Raw genomic sequence first — 24963 nt, forward strand, 5'->3', positions numbered from 1 at the left:
CATCACACACCCTCATCTATACACATCACTGTCACTGCTCCTCCATCACACACCCTCATCTATACACATCACTGTCACTGCACCTCCATCACACACCCTCATCTATACACATCACTGTCACTGCTCCTCCATCACACACCCTCATCTATACACATCACTGTCACTGCACCTCTATCACACACCCTCATCTATACACATCACTGTCACTGCACCTCCATCACACACCCTCATCTATACACATCACTGTCACTGCATCTCCATCACACACCCTCATCTATACACATCACTGTCACCGCACCTCCATCATACACCCTCATCTATACACATCACTGTCACTGCACCTTCATCACACACCCTCATCTATACACATCACTGTCACTGCACCTTCATCACACACCTTCATCTGTACACATCACTGTCACTGCATCTCCATCACACACCCTCATCTATACACATCACTGTCACTGCACCTCCATCACTCACCCTCATCTATACACATCACTGTCACTGCACCTCCATCACACACCCTCATCTATACACATCGCTGTCACTGCACCTCCATCACACACCCTCATCTATACACATCACTGTCACTGCACCTCCATCACACACCCTCATCTGTACACATCACTGTCACTGCACCTCCATCATACACCTCATCTATACACATCACTGTCACTGCACCTCCATCACACACCCTCATCTATACACATCACTGTCACTGCACCTCCATCATACACCCTCATCTATACAAATCACTGTCACTGCACCTCCATCACACACCCTCATCTGTACACATCACTGTCACTGCACCTCCATCACACACCCTCATCTATACACATCACTGTCACTGCTTCTCCATCACACACCCTCATCTATACAAATCACTGTCACTGCACCTCCATCACACACCCTCATCTATACACATCACTGTCACTGCTTCTCCATCACACACCCTCATCTATACAAATCACTGTCACTGCACCTCCATCACACACCCTAATCTATACACATCACTGTCACTGCACCTCCATCACACAGCCTCATCTATACACATCACTGTCACTGCACCTCCATCACACACCCTCATCTGTACACATCACTGTCACTGCACCTCCATCACACACCCTCATCTATACAAATCACTGTCACTGCACCTCCATCACACACCCTAATCTATACACATCACTGTCACTGCACCTCCATCACACAGCCTCATCTATACACATCACTGTCACTGCACCTCCATCACACACCCTCATCTATACACATCACTGTCACTGCACCTCCATCACACACCCTAATCTATACAAATCACTGTCACTGCACCTCCATCACACACCCTAATCTATACACATCACTGTCACTGCACCTCCATCACACACCCTCATCTATACACATCACTGTCACTGCACCTCCATCACACACCCTCATCTATACACATCACTGTCACTGCACCTCCATCACACACCCTCATCTATACACATCACTGTCACTGCACCTCCATCACACACCCTCATCAACACACATCACTGTCACTGCACCTCCATCACACACCCTCATCTATACATATCACTGTCACTTCACCTCCATCACACACCCTCATCTATACACATCACTGTCACTGCACCTCCATCACACACCCTCATCTATACACATCACTGTCACTACACCTCCATCATACACCCTCATCTATACACATCCCTGTCACTGCACCTCCATCATACACCCTCATCTATACACATCACTGTCACTGCACCTCCATCACACACCCTCATCTATACACATCACTGTCACTGTACCTCCATCACACACCCTCATCTATACACATCACTGTCACTGCACCTCCATCACACACCCTCATCTCTACACATCACTGTCACTGCACCTCCATCACACACCCTCATCTATACACATCACTGTCACTGCACCTCCATCACACACCCTAATCTATACAAATCACTGTCACTGCACCTCCATCACACAGCCTCATCTATACACATCACTGTCACTGCACCTCCATCACACACCCTCATCTATACACATCACTGTCACTGCACCTCCATCACACACCCTCATCTATACACATCACTGTCACTGCACCTCCATCACACACCCTCATCTATACACATCACTGTCACTGCACCTCCATCACACACCCTCATCAACACACATCACTGTCACTGCACCTCCATCACACACCCTCATCTATACATATCACTGTCACTTCACCTCCATCACACACCCTCATCTATACACATCACTGTCACTGCACCTCCATCACACACCCTCATCTATACACATCACTGTCACTACACCTCCATCATACACCCTCATCTATACACATCCCTGTCACTGCACCTCCATCATACACCCTCATCTATACACATCACTGTCACTGCACCTCCATCACACACCCTCATCTATACACATCACTGTCACTGTACCTCCATCACACACCCTCATCTATACACATCACTGTCACTGCACCTCCATCACACACCCTCATCTCTACACATCACTGTCACTGCACCTCCATCACACACCCTCATCTGTACACATCACTGTCACTGCACCTCCATCACACACCCTCATCTGTACACATCACTGTCACTGCACCTCCATCACACACCCTCATCTATACATATCACTGTCACTGCACCTCCATCACACACCCTCATCTATACACATCACTGTCACTGCACCTCCATCACACACCCTCATCTATACATTTCACTGTCACTGAACCTATATCATACACCCTCATCTATACTCATCACTGTCACTACACCTCCATCACACACCCTCATCTATACTCATCACTGTCACTGCACCTCCATCATACACCCTCATCTATACACATCACTGTCACTGCACCTCCATCACACACCCTCATCTATACACATCACTGTCACTGCACCTCCATCACACACCCTCATCTATACACATCACTGTCACTGCACCTCCATCACACACCCTCATCTATACACATCACTGTCACTGCACCTCCATCACACACCCTCATCTATACACATCACTGTCACTGCACCTCCATCACACACCCTCATCTATACACATCACTGTCACTGCACCTCCATCACACACCCTCACCTGTACACATCACTGTCACTACACCTCCATCACACACCCTCATCTATACACATCACTGTCACTGCACCTCCATCATACACCCTCATCTACACACATCACTGTCACTGCACCTCTATCATACACCCTCATCTGTACACATCACTGTCACTGCACCTCCATCACACACCCTCATCTATACACATCACTGTCACTGCACCTCCATCACACACCCTCATCTATACACATCACTGTCACTGCACCTCCATCACACACCCTCATCTATACACATCACTATCACTGCACCTCCATCATACACCCTCATCTATACACATCACTGTCACTGCACCTCCATCACACACCCTCATCTGTACACATCACTGTCACTGCACCTCCATCACACACCCTCATCTATACACATCACTGTCACTGCACCTCCATCACACACCCTCATCTATACACATCACTGTCACTGCACCTCCATCATACACCCTCATCTATACATATCACTGTCACTGCACCTCCTCCATCACACACCCTCATCTGTACACATCACTGTCACTGCACCTCCATCACACACCCTCATCTGTACACATCACTGTCACTGCACCTCCATCATACACCCTCATCTATACACATCACTGTCACTGCACCTCCTCCATCACACACCCTCATCTATACACATCACTGTCACTGCACCTCCATCACACACCCTCATCTATACACATCACTGTCACTGCACCTCCATCACACACCCTCATCTATACACATCACTGTCACTGCACCTCCATCATACACCCTCATCTGTACACATCACTGTCACTGCACCTCCATCACACACCCTCATCTATACACATCACTGTCACTGCACCTCCATCACACACCCTCATCTATACACATCACTGTCACTGCACCTCCTCCATCATACACCCTCATCTATACACATCCCTGTCACTGCACCTCCATCATACACCCTCATCTATACACATCACTGTCACTGCACCTCTATCACACACCCTCATCTATACACATCCCTGTCACTGCACCTCCATCATACACCCTCATCTATACACATAACTGTCACTGCACCTCCATCACACACCCTCATCTGTACACATCACTGTCACTGCACCTCCATCACACACCCTCATCTATACACATAACTGTCACTGCACCTCCATCACACACCCTCATCTATACACATCACTGTCATTGCACCTCCATCATACACCCTCATCTATACACATCACTGTCACTGCACCTCCATCATACACCCTCATCTGCACACATCACTGTCACTGCACCTCCATCACACACCCTCATCTATACACATCACTGTCACTGCACCTCCATCACACACCCTCATCTATACACATCACTGTCACTGCACCTCCATCACACACCCTCATCTATACACATCACTGTCACTGCACCTCCATCACACACCCTCATCTGTACACATCACTGTCACTGCACCTCCATCACACACCCTCATCTGTACACATCACTGTCACTGCACCTCCATCATACACTCCTCTATACACATCACTGTCACTGCACCTCCATCATACACCCTCATCTATACACATCACTGTCACTACACCTCCATCACACACCCTCATCTATACACATCACTGTCACTGTACCTCCATCACACACCCTCATCTATACACATCACTGTCACTGCACCTCCATCACACACCCTCATCTATACACATCACTGTCACTGTACCTCCATCACACACCCTCATCTATACACATCACTGTCACTGCACCTCCATCACACACCCTCATCTATACACATCACTGTCACTGCACCTCCATCACACACCCTCATCTATACACATCACTGTCACTGTACCTCCATCACACACCCTCATCTATACACATCACTGTCACTGCACCTCCATCACACACCCTCATCTATACACATCACTGTCACTGCACCACCATCACACATCCTCATCTGTACACATCACTGTCACTGCACCTCCATCACAAACCCTCATCTATACACATCACTGTCACTGCACCTCCATCACACACCCTCATCTATACACATCACTGTCACTGTATCTCCATCACACACCCTCATCTGTACACATCACTGTCACTGCACCTCCATCACACACCCTCATCTGTACACATCACTGTCACTGCACCTCCATCATACACTCCTCTATACACATCACTGTCACTGCACCTCCATCACAAACCCTCATCTATACACATCACTGTCACTGCACCTCCATCACACACCCTCATCTATACACATCACTGTCACTGTACCTCCATCACACACCCTCATCTATACACATCACTGTCACTGCACCTCCATCACACACCCTCATCTATACACATCACTGTCACTGCACCACCATCACACACCCTCATCTGTACACATCACTGTCACTGCACCTCCATCACAAACCCTCATCTATACACATCACTGTCACTGCATCTCCATCACACACCCTCATCTATACACATCACTGTCACTGTACCTCCATCACACACCCTCATCTGTACACATCACTGTCACTGCACCTCCATCACACACCCTCATCTATACACATCACTGTCACTGCACCTCCATCACACACCCTCATCTATACACATCACTGTCACTTCACCTCCATCACACACCCTCATCTATACACATCACTGTCACTGCACCTCCATCACACACCCTCATCTATACACATCACTGTCACTTCACCTCCATCACACACCCTCATCTATACACATCACTGTCACTGCACCTCCATCACACACCCTCATCTATACACATCACTGTCACTGCACCTCCATCACACACCCTCATCTATACACATCACTGTCACTTCACCTCCATCACACACCCTCATCTATACACATCACTGTCACTGCACCTCCATCACACACCCTCATCTATACACATCACTGTCACTGCACCTCCATCATACACCCTCATCTATACACATCACTGTCACTGCACCACCATCACACACCCTCATCTGTACACATCACTGTCACTGCACCTCCATCACAAACCCTCATCTATACACATCACTGTCACTGCATCTCCATCACACACCCTCATCTATACACATCACTGTCACTTCACCTCCATCACACACCCTCATCTATACACATCACTGTCACTGCACCTCCATCACACACCCTCATCTATACACATCACTGTCACTTCACCTCCATCACACACCCTCATCTACACACATCACTGTCACTGCACCTCCATCACACACCCTCATCTATACACATCACTGTCACTGCACCTCCATCACACACCCTCATCTATACACATCACTGTCACTGCACCTCCATCACACACCCTCATCTATACACATCACTGTCACTGCACCTCCATCACACACCCTCATCTATACACATCACTGTCACTGCACCTCCATCACACACCTTCATCTATACACATCACTGTCACTGCACCTCCATCACACACCCTCATCTATACACATCACTGTCACTGCACCTCCATCACACACCCTCATCTATACACATCACTGTCACTTCACCTCCATCACACACCCTCATCTACACACATCACTGTCACTGCACCTCCATCACACACCCTCATCTATACACATCACTGTCACTGCACCTCCATCACACACCCTCATCTATACACATCACTGTCACTGCACCTCCATCACACACCCTCATCTATACACATCACTGTCACTGCACCTCCATCACACACCCTCATCTATACACATCACTGTCACTGCACCTCCATCACACACCTTCATCTATACACATCACTGTCACTGCACCTCCATCACACACCCTCATCTATACACATCACTGTCACTGCACCTCCATCATACACCCTCATCTATACACATCACTGTCACTGCACCTCCATCACACACCCTCATCTATACACATCACTGTCACTGCACCTCCATCATACACCTTTATCTATACACATCACTGTCACTGCACCTCCATCACACACCCTCATCTATACACATCACTGTCACTGCACCTCCATCACACACCCTCATCTATACACATCACTGTCACTGCACCTCCATCACACACCCTCATCTATACACATCGCTGTCACTGCACCTCCATCACACACCCTCATCTATACACATCACTGTCACTGCACCTCCATCACACACCTTCATCTATACACATCACTGTCACTGCACCTCCATCATACACCCTCATCTGTACACATCACTGTCACTGCACCTCCATCACACACCCTCATCTATACACATCACTGTCACTGCACCTCCATCATACACCCTCATCTATACACATCACTGTCACTGCACCTCCATCACACACCCTCTTCTATACACATCACTGTCACTGCACCTCCATCACACACCCTCATCTGTACACATCACTGTCACTGCACCTCCATCACACACCCTCATCTATACAGTATACACATCACGGTCACTGCACCTCCATCATACACCCTCATCTATACACATCACTGTCACTGCACCTCCATCACACACCCTCATCTATACACATCACTGTCACTGCACCTCCATCATACACCCTCATCTATACACATCACTGTCACTGCACCTCCATCACACACCCTCATCTATACACATCACTGTCACTGCACCTCCATCACACACCCTCATCTATACACATCACTGTCACTGCACCTCCATCACACACCCTCATCTATACACATCACTGTCACTGCACCTCCATCACACACCCTCATCTATACACATCACTATCACTGCACCTCCATCACACACCCTCATCTATACACATCACTGTCACTGCACCTCCATCACACACCCTCATCTATACACATCACTGTCACTGCACCTCCATCACACACCCTCATCTATACACATCACTGTCACTGCACCTCCATCACACACCCTCATCTATACACATCACTATCACTGCACCTCCATCACACACCCTCATCTATACACATCACTGTCACTGCACCTCCATCACACACCCTCATCTATACATATCACTGTCACTGCACCTCCATCATACACCCTCATCTATACACATCACTGTCACTGCACCTCCATCACACACCCTCATCTACACACATCACTGTCACTGCACGTCCATCACACACCCTCATCTATACACATCACTGTCACTGCACCTCCATCATACACCCTCATCTATACACATCACTGTCACTGCAAATTAATAACTCATATAGTTTTTATATATATATATATATATATATATATATATATATGTAATACCCTGAAGCTATTGCACCATGGGGATCCCCTTGTGATTTTTTTTTATTATGTTTACATTGTGGAACTACAAGTCCCAGGGTAGATCGTGGGCTGAACTGTGATATTCCCTGCCAGATTGGGACAGGGATTTTGCCGCCAATTCTCTGGTCCTGTCAACTCTTACCCAGCAACATAAAAAGTCCGGGAAACAGGTCCCCAGCTGATTGGGTCCCCTGGGTTGTAGGGCAGAGTGACCAGGGGGTGGTCTGTTGCTGGGGCCCCGGGAGCCAGTCATCATAGAGGAGAGGGGAGGTGGAGGAGCACCAGTACCCTTAAAAGAAGCCTCACAGCACAGGAGAGGGTGAGACCCTGGAGGAATGGGAATATGTACCTGGGGAAGTAAAGCCATGTAGTGTCCAGAGCTGCCTGCCAGTGTCTGAGGGCCGTCTGCGCAGAGAAGAAGCCGAGGGGAGAACCAGCGACCGGAGCACCAGTGCCAGGAGAATGCCGGAGACACTGCCTGAGAAGAAGAGCTGGCTGCGTCAGTGCCAGCGGGGATGGAGTGCGGAGAAGAGCCGCCGCTGCTGAGAGACTGGAGCGCTGGGCCGGAGGAACCGTAGCCCGTCCAGCAGAGCAGTGATGACATCCGTCCCCTGGATTCCAAGGAGCGGCAGCGGGTGAGAAAGAAGGCAACGCGGAAGACGACCCTGCAGAGAAGACCCCCGGCGAGGACCCCTGGCTGTGGAGTGATGACGGCGCAGACGGACGGCGGTAGTGCGGTACAGAGGAGAGGATCCCGTGACCAGTGGCGCGGACCGGCGGCTGCAGTGAGAAGACCCCAGTGTGGAAAGGACGCTGCGGACCGGAGCTGACGAAGACATCGCCAGCAGGAGGAGGGAGACTCCAGACAGCAGCGCTGAAGATGCGGAGGATCGGAGGTGGCAGAAGCGCCGCAGCAGGGGGTGAGATCAATGCAACCCTTTCGCTGCAACACTCTGCCCCTGTAATGCCCTCCGCTGCAAGACTCTACAAATGGGGAACATTTTATTAAAAAGGGGATAGGCACCTCTAAGCCCCTTGGGTCCTGCAAAACAAGTTTAATGGAGGGGGTGAGCTCTCCTCATTACCTCAGTGCCCCTGCATACTGTTCAAAGGGGGGTGGGCTCCCCTTTATGAACGGTACCCTCAGTTCTATTATAATTGAAGAGGGGTGTGTCTTAAGCCAATGATTATAGTTGATGAAATTTACATCTTTTATGCAAGCTCCGCCCAGCAGTGTTAAAGTCAATGTGAATGTACTTATCTGCTATTGAGTTAAGCTGGCAGCTATAGTTCCTTTTATGCAAGCTCCGCCCAGCAGTGTGAAAGCTAATGTTAATGCATTGCTGACGCTGGTTACCTGAGACTGTTATTTAGAAGCCATAACCAGCCTGCTTTAATTGTGCACAAGTTCCTGCTTACCTGCCTCCTGCATTGCCGACGCTGGTTACCTGAGACTGTTATTTAGAAGCCATAACCAGCCTGCTTTAATTGTGCACAAGTTCCTGCTTACCTGCCTCCTGCATTGCCGACGCTGGTTACCTGAGACTGTTATTTAGTAGCCATAACCAGCCTGCTTTATTTGTGTACAAGTTCCTGCTTACCTGCTACCTGCATTGCCGACGCTGGTTACCTGAGACTGTTATTTAGAAGCCATAACCAGCCTGCTTTATTTGTGCACAAGTTCCTACTTACCTGCTACCTGTATTGTCGACGCTGGTTACTTGAGACTGTTATTTAGAAGCCATAACCAGCCTGCTTTAATTGTGCACAAGTTCCTGCTTACCTGCCTCCTGCATTGCCGACGCTGGTTACCTGAGACTGTTATTTAGAAGCCATAACCAGCCTGCTTTAATTGTGCACAAGTTCCTGCTTACCTGCCTCCTGCATTGCCGACGCTGGTTACCTGAGACTGTTATTTAGAAGCCATAACCAGCCTGCTTTAATTGTGCACAAGTTCCTACTTACCTGTTACCCGTATTGCCGACGCTGGTTACCTGAGACTTTAGTTTAGAAGCCATAACCAGCCTGCTTCAACTGTGCACCTGTTTCCTGTTTACCTGCCACTTGAAATTTTGTTAGGATAATAAAATGGAGTTGTATCCTGCATATGTTTGTGTTGTCATTGTGTCTGAGAGGTAAAGCAGGTCTGCCGCTCTGATCACCCGAACCTGATTTACATCAGCACCCCACAATTTAGTTTAAGTGTTCGGCACTGTAAATGTTATGTGTTTGTGGGTGTTACATCTCTCTCTCTCTATATATATATATATATATATATATATATATATATATATATATATATATAAAACACATAGCAAAATGACAACACTCAGTAAAAATCAAATAAAATTGACATGGTGGTGCAGGGTCCTGGAAATTGATACAGACACTCACTTTTGCAAATTAAAAGAAAAAGAGACCAGCACTCACATTTTGATGATGAAAAGAAAAAAGGGGTTTATTCCTTACAGAAGAAACATCTGGACATTATCCTAGTACTACAGCCCGACGGCCGTTTCAACTCTTTATGGTTTTCGTCAGGGGCCCTGACGAAAACCACGGAGAGTTGAAACCCCTTTTTTCTTTTCATCATCAAAACGTGAGTGCTGGTCTCTTTTTCTTTTCTTTTGCAAAAGTGAGTGTCTGTATATATACCCCTTGATGAAGTCTGAATGACGAAACGCGTTGGAAAACCTGGCAGTGACCTCATACCCAGTTAAGCAAAAATCTGTTTATATATATATATTTTAACGTGTATTATATTTTATGTGTATATTGTTTTTATGCCATTTTTAAAGAGATTTGCTGTAAAAATTTTATGTGAATAAATTGTATTTTATTTCTATGGAAAATACCAAGAACGGTGCTCGGGCGCAATATGGGCTGTTTTTCTAAAGCTGCTGCTATATAACAGGATTAGTCAATCCTGATACCTAAGCATACACAAAAAGAAAACCAATAATAGCAGCGCTGAATTCAATTAATACTAAAAATTAAAAAATGAGATGGATTGAATGAAAACAGATTACATTTTTTTATTAATAACGCTGATTAATAACTAGTGATGAGCGAGGTTCGGTTTTACTCGGTTTTACTCGGTTTTACTCGGTTCTCAAAACGGCATCTTATTGGCTATCCAAAACACGTGACATCCGTGAGCCAATAAGATGCCGTTTTGAGAACCGAGTAAAACCGAGTAAAACCGAGTAAAACCGAATCCGCTCATCACTATTAATAACCAATTAAAAGTCAATGTGACCACCGGCAGAATAAGTGAACCAGAAATGTCCGTTCCTTTTAAATAACTGGACACCAGTTTAGGCAGAATATACAGGCTTAGGAGCTGATTGCATAGTCCCGAAAAGGGTTATTACCGCTTCTTAGGCCGCTGGAGGGAGAAATATCCCATAGATGATCCTTCAATTGGGAGTTGGTAGCATATTCTCAATCCTCACCAGTATGCGGAGCTTGACTTGCGGGATGGTCCTAAGTACGCCTGTTAAAATCCACCAAATAGCAAACACTGGGCATCCAGTATGGTCCGGGCACTGGTTCAGCAACAAAGCAAAGGTGAAAAAGCTGCAGGACCAGCAGCGAAACGCGTCAGTTGCCACCCTGATCACCGTTGCTTTGTTGCTGAACCAGTGCCCGGACCATACTGGATGCCCAGAGTTTGCTATTTGGTGGATTTTAACAGGCGTACTTAGGACCATCCCGCAAGTCAAGCTCCGCATACTGGTGAGGATTGAAAATATGCTACCAACTCCCAATTGAAGGATCATCTATGGGATATTTCTCCCTCCAGCGGCCTAAGAAGCGGTAATAACCCTTTTCGGGACTGTGCAATCAGCTCCTAAGCCTGTATATTCTGCCTAAACTGGTGTCCAGTTATTTAAAAGGAACGGACATTTCTGGTTCACTTATTCTGCCGGTGGTCACATTGACTTTTAATTGGTTATTAATCAGAGTTATTAATACATTTTTTAATCTGTTTTCATTCAATCCATCTCATTTTTTAATTTTTAGTATTAATTGAATTCAGTGCTGCTATTATTGGTTTTCTTTTTGTGTATTTTATTTCTATATTTATCTACCTACAGTGTGAGCTTTTATCTTTTTAAGACACCATTGGTCGCTATATCCCCTCCCCCCTTATTCTATTAAGTTCATTCTACAGGGAACTGCCATCCCTGTTTTGGGGGTCAGCAGACGCCCTTTTGAATCTCTAGGGAGTGTCAATTATACTTGCATGGTACATTATATGGTCTGTAATCGTTGGTAAACACAAGTGGCGCAATAATTCCTTTCTATATATATATATATATATATATATATCACAATAAATTCCTTAGGTGCACCAATATACTCAGGATATATTTTAAAATTATCCTCTATGGACCTAATGTCCCTTTTCTTACAACACCAATGTCGATATATTTTATATTTTTAAAATGTATTCAAATGTACATATAAAACATTTACATAAAACCCAAACAGCATATTACAATGAATAATATCAAGAAGACCTGACTATTAATACAGAGACTGGATGTTCATGCACTTTGCCCATACGGGAGTGTGCTCACAAAAAAAAAATCCACTGTATATTTTCAGGTCGTTTAAATCACTATATATATATATATATAAAAGTCACGAAGATCCAGCACTCTAAATGATGCTGCGTCTACCTGGGTGCCTTTGTTGTAATGAACATGGTTGCAAAACGGACAGCTGTGTGTGCTGACTGAAGGCACGGTACTCCAAGGATTTGATTCAAAGCTTATTTATAAGAGAATGAAGTGGTACCAGCATAATTTTTGTCATTATTGTGTAGCTCACAGTCTTTTGTAAGTCTTCATAACTGCCGACGTTAACATTTCCGGGCCGCTGCGGACCCCGTCATCAGGGCAGAGGAGAAGGAGCTTGGTCTCTGCGGTAGACAAATTGATTGTGCTATAACCTGAAAAAGAGGTGCAACCTGTGCAGGGTAAATACTGGCTGCTGTATTTTTACACTGCAATTTAGATTGCAGATTGAACGCACCACACCCAAATCTAACTCTCTCTGCACATGTTATATCTGCCTCCCCTGCAGTGCACATGGTTTTGCCCAACTGCTAACAAAGTTCCCGCTGCGATCAACTCAGAATTACCCCCATAGTCTCCAAACCTTCAAGTTTTCCCTAAAAACTCACCTCTTCAGGAATGCTTATCAAAACTCCGGACCATCAACTTAGCCTTTAGTGCCTCCCTATCTACTTACATCCCCTCTGTACAGCCCACATATAACTAGTGATGAGCGGGTTCGGTTCCTTGGAATCCGAACCCCCCCCCCCCCCCCGAACTTCACCCATTTTACACGGTTCCGAGGCAGACTTGGATCCTCCCGCCTTGCTCGGTTAACCCGAGCGCGCCCGAATGTCATCATCCCGCTGTCGGATTCTCGCGAGATTCGTATTCTATATTATGTGTCCTGTACACCACTCTCTTTTGTGAGTTTTGGGGTACGCACCGTATTCAAACAGTCATTTCATCTATATTCATCTTAAGAAATTTTTGGGATTGAAACAAATTCTTATGTGAAATACTACACATTGGTTCTTATGTTCTTTATTTTCATATTCCTCGTTGTGACATCTATATTGAACATCATCGGTCTGGAGAACCTGAAAATCAAATACCTGATTCTACAGTCTTAAAACAGGGACGTACATATTTCATTTTGATTTTTGTTCTCTTCTGTTACATGCTCTTGCGCTACATGCACTAGGGAGGTTTATGTTTTTTGTTTCAATTGTGTATGCGGAATGTGGTGACATTCATTTTAAACCTTCAAGTGCTAAAGCAGCATTGCGCCATCCAGGTACACTATCCTCTTTTTCTGTTATCTATATAAGGAGCCGCGCGTCGCCGCCATTTTCACTCGTGCTTTGAAGATGATAACGAGAGGATGTGTCTGCGTCCTCTCAGCTCTTTCTTTGTACAGTGTGCTGCAAATATCTGTGCTTTGTGTTCTGCAAATATCTGTGTTCAGTGTGCTGCAAATATCTGTGCTCTGTGTTCTGCAAATATCTGTGCTCAGTGTGCTGCAAATATCTACGTTCTCTGCCTGTAAACACTCCATATCTGTGCTGCATTGTAGGAGGACAGTGCAGGATTTTGCTGACCACCAATTTATATAGCAGTGCGGTACAGTAGTACACTGCTCTACCTACCTCTGTGTCACAAAGTATACTATCCATCCATACCTGTGGTGCATTTTAGTTGTGCGCAGTATATATAGTAGGAGGACAGTGCAGAATTTTGATGACCACCAGTAAATAATATATAGCAGTACGGTACAGTAGGCCACTGCTCTACCTACCTCTGTGTCGTCAAGAATACTATCCATCCATACCTGTGGTGCATTTTAGTTGTGCACAGTATATATAGTAGGAGGACAGTGCAGAATTTTGCTGACCACCAGTATAAAATATATAGCAGTACGGTACAGTAGTCCACTGATCTACCTACCTCTGTGTCGTCAAGTATACTATCCATCCATACCTGTGTTTCATTTTAGTTGTGCGCATTATATATAGTAGGAGGACAGTGCAGAATTTTGCTGACCACCAGTATATAATATGTAGCAGTACGGTACTGTAGGCCACTGCTCTACCTACCTCTGTGTTGTCAAGTATACTATTCATCCATACCTGTGGTGCATTTTAGTTGTGTGCAGTATATATAGTAGGAGGACAGTGCAGAATTTTGCTGACCACCAGTATATAATATATAGCAGTACTTTACAGTAGTCCACTGCTCCACCTACCTCTGTGTCGTCAAGTATACTATCCATTCATACCTGTGGTGCATTTTAGTTGTGCGCAGTATATATAGTAGGAGGACAGTACAGAATTTTGCTGACCACCAGTATATAATATATAGCAGTACGGTACAGTAGTCCACTGCTCTACATCTGTGTTGTCAAGTATACTATAAAAGGTCAGTAAAATTACCCAAAAATCTAAATTAAAAGTGTCTGATGAGAAGCGTAAACTTGCCAATATGCCATTTACGACACGGAGTGGCAAGGAACGGCTGAGGCCCTGGCCAATGTTCATGGCTAGTGGTTCAGATTCACATGAGGATGGAAGCACTCATCCTCTCGCTAGAAAACTACAGTGCCACTCCTAGATGGGCCAGGTGTTTGTGTCGGCCACTTGGGTCGCTTAGCTTAGCCATCCAGCGACCTTGGTGCACCTCTATTTTTCTTTGCATCATGTGTTGTTTGAGGACTATTTTTTTTAATCTGCCATCCTGTCTGACACTGCAGTGCCACTCTTAGATGGGCCAGGTGTTTGTGTCGGCCACTTGGGTCGCTTAGCTTAGTCATCCAGCGACCTTGGTGCAAATTTTAGGACTGAAAATAAATTTGTGAGGTGTGAGGTGTTCAGAATAGACTGGAAATGAGTGGAAATTATGGTTATTGAGTTTAATAATACTATGGGATCAAAATGACACCCAAATTTTATGATTTAAGCTATTTTTTAGGGTTTTTTGTAAAAAAAAACGCCCGAATCCAAAACACACCTGAATCCGACTAAAAAATTTCAGGGAGGTTATGCCAAAACGCATCCGAATCCAAAACACGGCCGCGGAACCGAATCCAAAACCAAAACAGAAAACACAAAAAATTCCCGGTTCACATCACTACATATAACCTCACATATTTTGTCTTTTTATTCACTTTCCCATCCTCTTGACCCATGTCCAATATTGCTGTGTGACCATATCATACAGACCATTAAAAACCTTTGCAATCTAATGGATAATTGGCCCTCATTCCGAGTTGATCATGCGGTAGCAGTTTTTTGCAGATGTGCGATCAGATAGTCGTCGCCTGTGGGGGAGTGTATTTTATCATAGCAAGTGTGCGATCGCTTGTGCAGGGGAGTTGTGCAAAAAGTTTTTGTGCAGTTTCTGAGTAACTCTGAAATTACCCAGACACTGCGATCACCTTAACCTGTCACGTCTCCAGAATTGACGTCAGACACCCGCCCTGCAAACGCTTGGACACGCCTGCGTTTTCCACGACACTCCCAGAAAATGGTCAGTTGCCACCCAGAAACCCCATCCTGCTGTCAAAGCAGTTACCGTCGCCGGGCAGCGACGCACCTATGTATTGCGGTCGCGGCGCATGTGCAGTTCAGACTCATTTGCACCGCTGCGAACAACTGCAGCGTACGATCGGGTCAGAATGACCCCCTTTGTGCAATAGATAGCACCTATCCTTGTGTATAAATAGCTATTTGCCTATAGATTGTAAGCTTGCGAGCAGGGCCCTCCTACCTTTATGACTGTCTGTTATTACACAGTTTTGTTCTATTACAGTTGCTCCAATTGTAAAATGCAACGGATTATGCTGCACTGTATAAGAAATTGTTAATAATTTATATTTTATATATATATATATATATATATATAACATTTATAGAGCTCCCACTGTTTTATGTATCCACTTCTTATTTAACTGTATTGATGTTATAGTGTACGTCTGACATGTCATCCTTTTCTATACTATAGGTAACTTTCAACATTTTGTACAAAATGATCAGTTTCTCTTCAATAACCTGTTTTATGACAATTTTTGTTCTCCTTCAATTGATTCATTCTATGGACCAGAGTTGCAGACTGGATGTCCCTCCTCTTGAGGGGTTAACACAACCTGGAGATGTTATGATAGGAGTGTTGATGCCTATTTTTTTGGATAAAGTCTACCAAAAATATCTCTTTACTGTTCGACCTCCCAGAATCAAATGTGCACCGTAAGTATGTATTATTATTATTATTATTATTCTTTATTTATATGGTGCCACAAGAGTTCCGCAGCGCGCAATTACAGAGTACATATGCACATAATCAAAACAGGAAAACAGTGACTTACAGTAGAAGACAATATCGGACAAGTACAGGGTAACTAAGCATATCTACACCAGTAAACAACACTGAGATAAGTTCCAGGTGGCCAAAAAACTGCGGGATCTGGGCAGTTGAGGATTATTAAAGTAAGAAAAGTATAAGCACATGAGGGAAGAGGGCCCTGCTCGTGAGAGCTTACATTCTAAGGGGGAGGGTCAGACAGACATGAGTGACACAGATGGGGTAGACCGAGCGTGGAACAGAGGGTTAGGATGAGATTTGGCTGGGTTTGGTGAAGTAGTGGGTCTTGAGAACCCGTTTGAAGTTCTGTAGAGAGGTGGAGAGTCTGAGGGGGAGAGTTAGAGAATTCCAGAGAAAGGGAGCAGCACATGAAAAATCTTGGAGAAAGGAGTGGGAGGAAGTAATAAGTAGGCAGGAGAGTCGGCGTGCATTAGCGGAGCGAAGAGGACGGGTGGGAGAGTAAAGGGAGATAAGGTCAGAGATGTAAATGGGAGAGGAGTGGGTGAGGGTAAGTGAGTGTGAAAAATTTGAATTGGATTCTGAAAGGGAAGGGAAGCCAGTGAAGGGCTTGTAGGAGAGGGGAAGTGGGCGTGGTGCGTTTGGTGAGGAAGATGAGCTGTGCTGCAGCATTTAGGATAGATTGGAGTAGAGAGAGGTAATTGTCAGGGAGGCCAGGAGATTACAGTAATCCAGTCTGGAAATAATCAGTGAGTGGATAAATGTCTTGGTGGCATCCTGGGTGAGAAAGGGTCTGATCCTGGAAATGTTTTTGAGATGAAAATGACACGTTTGTGAGAGGTGCTGAATATGTAGTTTGATGGAGAGGGAGGAGTCAAAGATTACACAAAGACGGCGTACTTGGGGGCTACAGGAGATAGTCGTGCCATCAATGGATAATGAGATTGTGGAAGGTGAGGATGTGCGGGAGGGTAGGAAGATGATCAGCTCAATCTTGGGACATCCAGGAACAGATAGCAGAGAGACCATTGGAGGTACAAGTGGGTTGAGCCAGGGAGAGATCAGGGGAGGAAAGGTAGATTTGAGTGTCATCAGCATAGAGGTGATATTGGAAGTTGAAAGAACTAATGAGTTCGCCTAAAGAGAACGTATAGAGAGAGAAAAGGAGAGGACCAAGAACAGAACCTTGGGGGACACCAACAGTTGGTGGAAGTGGGGGGGAGGTAGTGTCATGAGAGTAGACAGAGAAAGAACGATCAGGGTGGTAGGAGGACAGCCAGGAGAGGGCAGTATCACGCAGACCAAGAAAGTGAAGGATTTGCAGAAGAAGAAGATGGTTCACAGTGTCAAAAGCAGCATAGAGGTCAATAAGAATAAGCAGAGAGTAGTGGCCCTTAGATTTGGCTGCATGGAGGTTATTGCACACTTTTGTGAGGGCAGTTTCAGAGGTGTGAAGAGATTGGTACCAGACTGGAATGGGTCAAGAAGTGAGTGGGAGGAAAGAAAGGCAGAGAGGCGGTTATAGACAATACGCTCAAGGAGTTTGGAGACAAAAGGGAGGAGATGGGTCGATAGTTTGAGAGGGTGTTTTGAGCAAGTGTAGGCTTTTTAAGAATAGGGGAGATGAGTGCATGCTTGAAGGCAGAGGAGACAGTGCCTGATGAGATGGAAAGATTGAGAAGGTGGGTAAGATGGGAACAGGCAGAAGGAGAGAGGTAGCGGAGGAGGTGGGAGGGGAAAGGGTCAAGTGGGGAGGTGGTGGGCGGAGTAACGGATGAGGGACATGACTTCTTCACCAGATACATGGGAGAAAGATGTCAGAGTTGGTGAGTGGGAAAGGGAGGGGTGGAAAAGGATGGGTGGAAAGGGATGGGTGGTGGCTGGTGGCTGGTCTGGTGGGATGTGATGTCCTGATGCATGGAGTCAATCTTGGATGTAAAATAAGTGCAAAGTTAAGAGCAGACAATGAGAAAGGGAGAGGAGGTGGTAGTGGGCAGAGGAGGGAGTTACAGTGGCAAAGAGGCACCAGGGGGTTGGAAGACTGGGTAGAGATGAGCATTTTGAAGTATGACTTTTTAGAGAGGGAACGGGCAGCACTGAAGGATGAGAGCATGAATTCTAAATGGAGGAAGCCTGCCATAGAGCGTGATTTCCTTCACTGTCGCTCAGCAGTACATGAGCATTTGTGAAGATATCTGGTGCATTTGGTGTGCCAGGGTTGAAGTGTTAATCTGCGAGGGTGAATAATGGTTGGTGAAGCAACAGAGTCAAGAGCAGAAGTAAGAGATGAATTGTATAGGGATGTGGCTTGTTCAGGGCATGTGTGAGAGAGAATACCAGAGATAGAAGTGAGTCGAACAGGGAGGATAGGGATGAGGTGTCAATAGCCTTAAAGTTACGCTTAGTGATGGTAGCCTTAGGAGGGAGAGATGGGAAGCAGAGATAGATAAGTTGAAAGAGATCAGGTGGTGGTCAGAGAGTGGAAAAGGGGAATTGGAGAAGTCAGAAATATCACAGCGGTGAGTGAAAACCAGATCCAGTGAGCTCCCATTCACATGGGAGGGTGAGGTGGTCCACTGGGAGAGACCAAGTGAAGAGGTGAGATTAAGGAATTTAGAGGCAGGTGATTTTGTGGGGTTATCGATAGGGTTGTTGAAATCACCTAGGATAATGGAGGGAATGCCAAAAGAAAGGAAGTGAGGTAGCCAGGAAGTAAAGTTGTCAAGGAATTTGGAGGAAATGCCAGGTGGATGGTAAATAACAGCGACTCGAAGATTAGTTAGTTGGTAAAGGCATATTGCATGGACCTCAAATGTAGAGAATGTAAGGGATGGTTCTGGAGGTATAAGTTGGTATGTGTAGGTTGAGGGTAAAAGGATCCCAACACCACCACCATGGCGACCCCCAGGTTGGGGTGTGTGTGAGAATGTGAGGCCCCCAGCAGAGAGAGCAGCAGGAAAAGTGGTGTCATAGGGAGTAATCCAGGTTTCTGTAATGGCCAGGAGGTGCAGGGAATTGGAAATGAAAAGGTCATGAGTGGGGACCAGTTTGTTGCAAACAGATCTGGCATTCCAGACGGCACAGGATAGGAGTTTGTGGGAAAGATGTGAATGAGATTATTAGGGTTGCCGGAGTGTTGAGGTAATTTGGAAGGAAGGGATATAGAGTGTGTAATGATGGTGCTGGGTCCTTGGCTAGGAAGGGAGACTGCAGGAGTGAGGCAGGGAGGGAGTGTAGAATGATAGTGGTGGAGAAGAGGTGACAGGTAGAGGAGGGAGAGAGCAGGGTTGAGTGGTGGGGTAGAGAGCATGTGAGGGGGCAGAAGTAGAGTGCCATGGGGAAACAGAAGAGGAGGGGAAGGGAGGCAGAGAAGAGGATGGGAGACAGAGGAGAGGAGAGAGCATGAGATGTAGGAGACTGGGAGAGAAGGATAGAGGTGGTACCAGTGGACAGAATAAAGGATTAGGAAAACAAGGATAAATGGGGGATGTTGCCAGCCTGGCCATAGTGTGGATGGGGTAAATAGTGGTAGTAAAATGAGAATAGGAGGAGGAGTGGTGGCTGAATGAGAGAGCAGCAAAACTGCAGAAATAAAGATGATTTGCAAGTATTTAAAATGTGGTTAATGTCTACAGGTTAACAGTAAGGCAAATGTTTTGCCGTAGTAAAATGGAAAATTACACAGAGTTAGCAAAAAGCAAGTCTATGTTCCTTCAATAACTATGCTTCTTGGTGAAAAATTGTTTTTTCAGGTAATTGTAGGGTCCGATTAAAAATTGCATTACAGGTTTTTGGGTGTTTTTTTTTTTTTTTGGGGGGGGGGGGGTTTTAGCGGAAAGTGATTGTATAGTTCCCTGAGTCAGTGAGGATTGGAGAACATTGAAAGTGAACATACATCTGTAGTTGGGATACAGTCCAACTAGTGTTGGCTTTTGAAGGTTATTTTGCATTTGTTTTTTGTTTCATTTCAGTGTCCATCCAGTATAAACCCAGTATAAATCCAGTATAAATCCAGTTTAAGTCCAGTTTAAGTCCAGTATAAATCCAGTTTAAGTCCAGTTTAAGTCCAGTATAAGTCACAGAGGACATCCTTAGAAACAGTCATCCATAACATTCATCCCAGTCTGATTCAGCCAGATTACACATTAATATCAAGACCAACAAACGTGTTTGTAAGCACATTGATTAATTGGACCAAACCCTAGCCCATTACCCATTTGAGGTAATAAAACTTAAACAAACAAATGGTGTGTGGGGATTAGACCATCATAGATTTCCCAAATAACTTACAATAGAACCTGCTTAAATCTACTTATAACAATAAATCAACTATTTATTACCTAGTGCTAAGCAATCATGGTATTGATTTAGCTTTTTTTCATTTTTTTAAGTTACTGCAACTTGCAGGGTGTTTTAGGCAATTTTGCAGTAATAGTCACTTGATGTAAAAGGCGATGATATAGAAAATACCTGTGTGATACTCCACTAGATTGTGTACAGGAGTGATAAATTGATTTACCTTTTCCTCTTGACTCACTAGAAAAATTATTGTAAGGAGAGTTTCTTCAGGCACAAAGGGATATAGCTGGGATTAATAAAAAAAGTTATTCACAGTTACAGTAACAATTTCTCAAAATATATTAATTCAAATCACACACATTTACATATACAGTACAATACACTACGACAATAAATAAATCAGATTATTGTGCTAGAACTCTAGTTTTGGAGCTGTTTGAATAGAAACATTAGTATTCTGCAAATGTAACAATCAAAATATCCTTCATTTTCCTCCACTGCAACAATTAACAAACACATTACAACATTTCAATATCTCCCATTACACTTTCTTTAAAGATTACAGTTTGCACATACTAGCTTCAAGGCATAACACTGTATACAAAAAACTGAGCACATTACACCACTTCACTTAAGTACCTTTGTCAGGACTAGGGGCCTAATTCAGACCTGATCACAGCAGCAAAATATTTCTTTAATGGGCAAAACCATGTGCACTGCAGGTGGGGCAGATGTAACATGTGCAGAGAGAGTTAGATTTTGGTGGGTTATATTGTTTCTGTGCAGGGTAAATACTGGCTGCTTTATTTTTACACTTCAATTTAGATTTCAGTTTGAACACACCCCATCCGAATCTATCTCTCTCCCTCTGCACATGTTACATCGGCCTCAACTGCACTGCATATGGTTTTGCCCATTAGAAAAAAAATTCTGCTGCGATCAGGTCTGAATTAGGCCCTAGGTTTATTCCGCTAATATAGTCTACCCTTAATGGCCAAGATGCTTTCGTCAGTGCACATATACTTTGCTGATCCCTATATCTCTCCATTTTATAAATGAATAGAACAGGTAAGTCTCCAGATATATGCGGCACAGATAGCAGAGGAAGATTTGCTGAGCTGGAGGTGTTAATGATGTTTGCTATGATGCAGAGTAGTTTCTTGTGGGGCACAGAGGAGAGATGTTTCAATAGTTTGAATTCCCATCTTTCTCCATGACAACTTCTGGGGTATTACCTAGTACTGATTGCTGTAAATGAACTACTCCGGGGCCCCAGCCGTACTAACTGCATGTCACAAGGTGGTTGGCTAGAAAGTTTACAGATAGTAATCTGGAGTAGTATATGTGTTTTGCTCACTGATCCCTCATGGTCTATTGGGAGGTGAAAGCTTCAGCAAACTGGTGGAGAAAGAGGTTCCTACTCGTGGTGCAGGTGTATTTACTGTCTAAATAATGTGAGGTCAGATACAGTACCACCTCCTTACTCTCCCGACAATGCAACTTAGTGTATTGGCTATTATGCCTCTCTTGCTCAATTAATCCTCTGCCTCCACCACCTGACAATTGATTGGCTAACAGGACTAAGAACATCAATAGATTGAAGCCCTCAGAGATGCTGATGAAGTGAGGCAGGACTGCTGAGGTGTGTTTTACAGTCTAGCTTGCCTTCACAGTAATGCTGGTGCAGTGAGATAATGCTCCCTAATGCAGGTATTGCATTTTCTTGAAAGGCCAGAGAATAAGGACTGGTGGTTGGGGTAAATGGGCTTGCCTTCAGGTCTTCTCCTGTCCCACACTAAACTGCTGCAATCTGCCAACTTAACGGCCCTCCTAGCACCCTTCAGCCAGTAATCAGCTGTGCTGCTGTCAGTATAGATGAACCGCTGGAGGCTCCCTATCTGCGTAATGGCACCTGAAAGGATGCCTGTGCATAACCAGAGGTGGGGACTGAGCATGTCAAAACACTGGCTTCTATAGACTGCATCGGCTGCAGCCCATAGAAGCTGGGTAGGGCTACCTGAAAGGCAGGGAGTGACTTTTCACAGGAAGCATGTTCTCTGTTAGTCGCAATAAGACTGCCTGTCCTGAGAGTGACTGGCAGGTTGCACTTCCAATGGGAAGTCACTAAATATATATATATATATATATATACATACATTAGGGATCAGCGGGTTCGGTTCTCAGAAAACCGAACCATTCCGGACTTCACCATTCGAGCCCGGATCCGAGTCAGGCTCGGGTTTTCCCGAGATTCTCGCAGGGTTTGGACTCCATATAAGGAGCCGCGCGTCCCCGCCATTTTCACTCCGGCATTAGAGAGTGTAGAGAGAGGACGTGTCTCCATTCTCTCAGTGTCCGTGTCTTGTGCTGTATTTGTCCAGTCACAGTGGTTGTGTCCTCTTGCTGCCATATGTCCATTGCTGCTGTGTTGTGCTGCATCAGTTCAGTTGTGGTGTATTGTGCTGCATCAGTCCAGTGGTAGTGTCCTGTACATCAGCCATCAGTCATTCCAGTGACCAAGCAGTCACAGTGGTATACTCTGCTGCCATATGTCCAGTGCTGCCGTATAATAATAATAATAATAATCATAATAACAACAACAACAAGTCCCTTACAGTGTTGCTGTGTTGTCCTGCATCAGACCAGTGGTAGTGTCCTGTGTCATCAGCCATCAGTCATTCCAGTGACCAGGCAGTCACAGTGGTATACTCTGCTGCCATATGTCCAGTGCTGTCGTATATTAATAATAATAACAACAAGTCCCTTACAGTGTTGCTGTGTTGTGCTGCATCAGACCAGTGGTAGTGTCCTGTGCATCAGTCATTCCTGTGCCGCATATTGTATTATATAACTCCAGAAAAATTATGGAGAACAAAAATTTGGAGGATAAAATAGGGAAAGATCAAGAACCACTTCCTCCTAGTGCTGAAGCTGCTCCAACTAGTCATGACATAGACGATGAAATGCCATCAACGTCGTCTACCAAGGCCGATGCCCAATGTGATAGTAGAGGGCATGTAAAATCCAAAAAGCCAAAGTTCAGTAAAAAGACCCAAAAAAAGAAAGTTAAATGGTCTGAGGAGAAGCGTAAACTTGCCAATATGCTATTTATGACACGGAGTGTCAAGGAACGTCTGAGGCCCTGGCATATGTTCATGACTAGTGGTTCAGCTTCACATGACGATGGAAGCCCTCAACATCCATTTTACCATATAATTCCAGTGATTTGGACGTATAATTCCAGTGATTTTGCCATTTAATTCCAGTGATTTTGACGTATAATGCCAGTGATTTGGACGTATAATTCCAGTGATTTGGATGTATAATTCCAGTGATTTTGACGTATAATTCCAGTGATTTTGATGTATAATTTTTTTGGGGGGGATTGGTTTGAATTATAAATGTAGTTTGCAATGCAAATTTGCCATGAATTTGCC

At 45.0% G+C, this 24963-nt stretch overlaps 1 protein-coding gene across 1 annotated transcript in view; it reads left to right on the plus strand.

Moving 5' to 3' along the window:
• The window catches only part of LOC134934179 (extracellular calcium-sensing receptor-like), a 145018-nt gene that overhangs the window by 14996 nt on the left and 105059 nt on the right, over nt 1–24963 (plus strand). The window lies entirely within an intron of this gene.

Source organism: Pseudophryne corroboree, chromosome 6 (assembly GCF_028390025.1).
Source record: "Pseudophryne corroboree isolate aPseCor3 chromosome 6, aPseCor3.hap2, whole genome shotgun sequence".
In the NCBI taxonomy this organism is placed as follows: Eukaryota; Metazoa; Chordata; class Amphibia; order Anura; family Myobatrachidae; genus Pseudophryne; species Pseudophryne corroboree.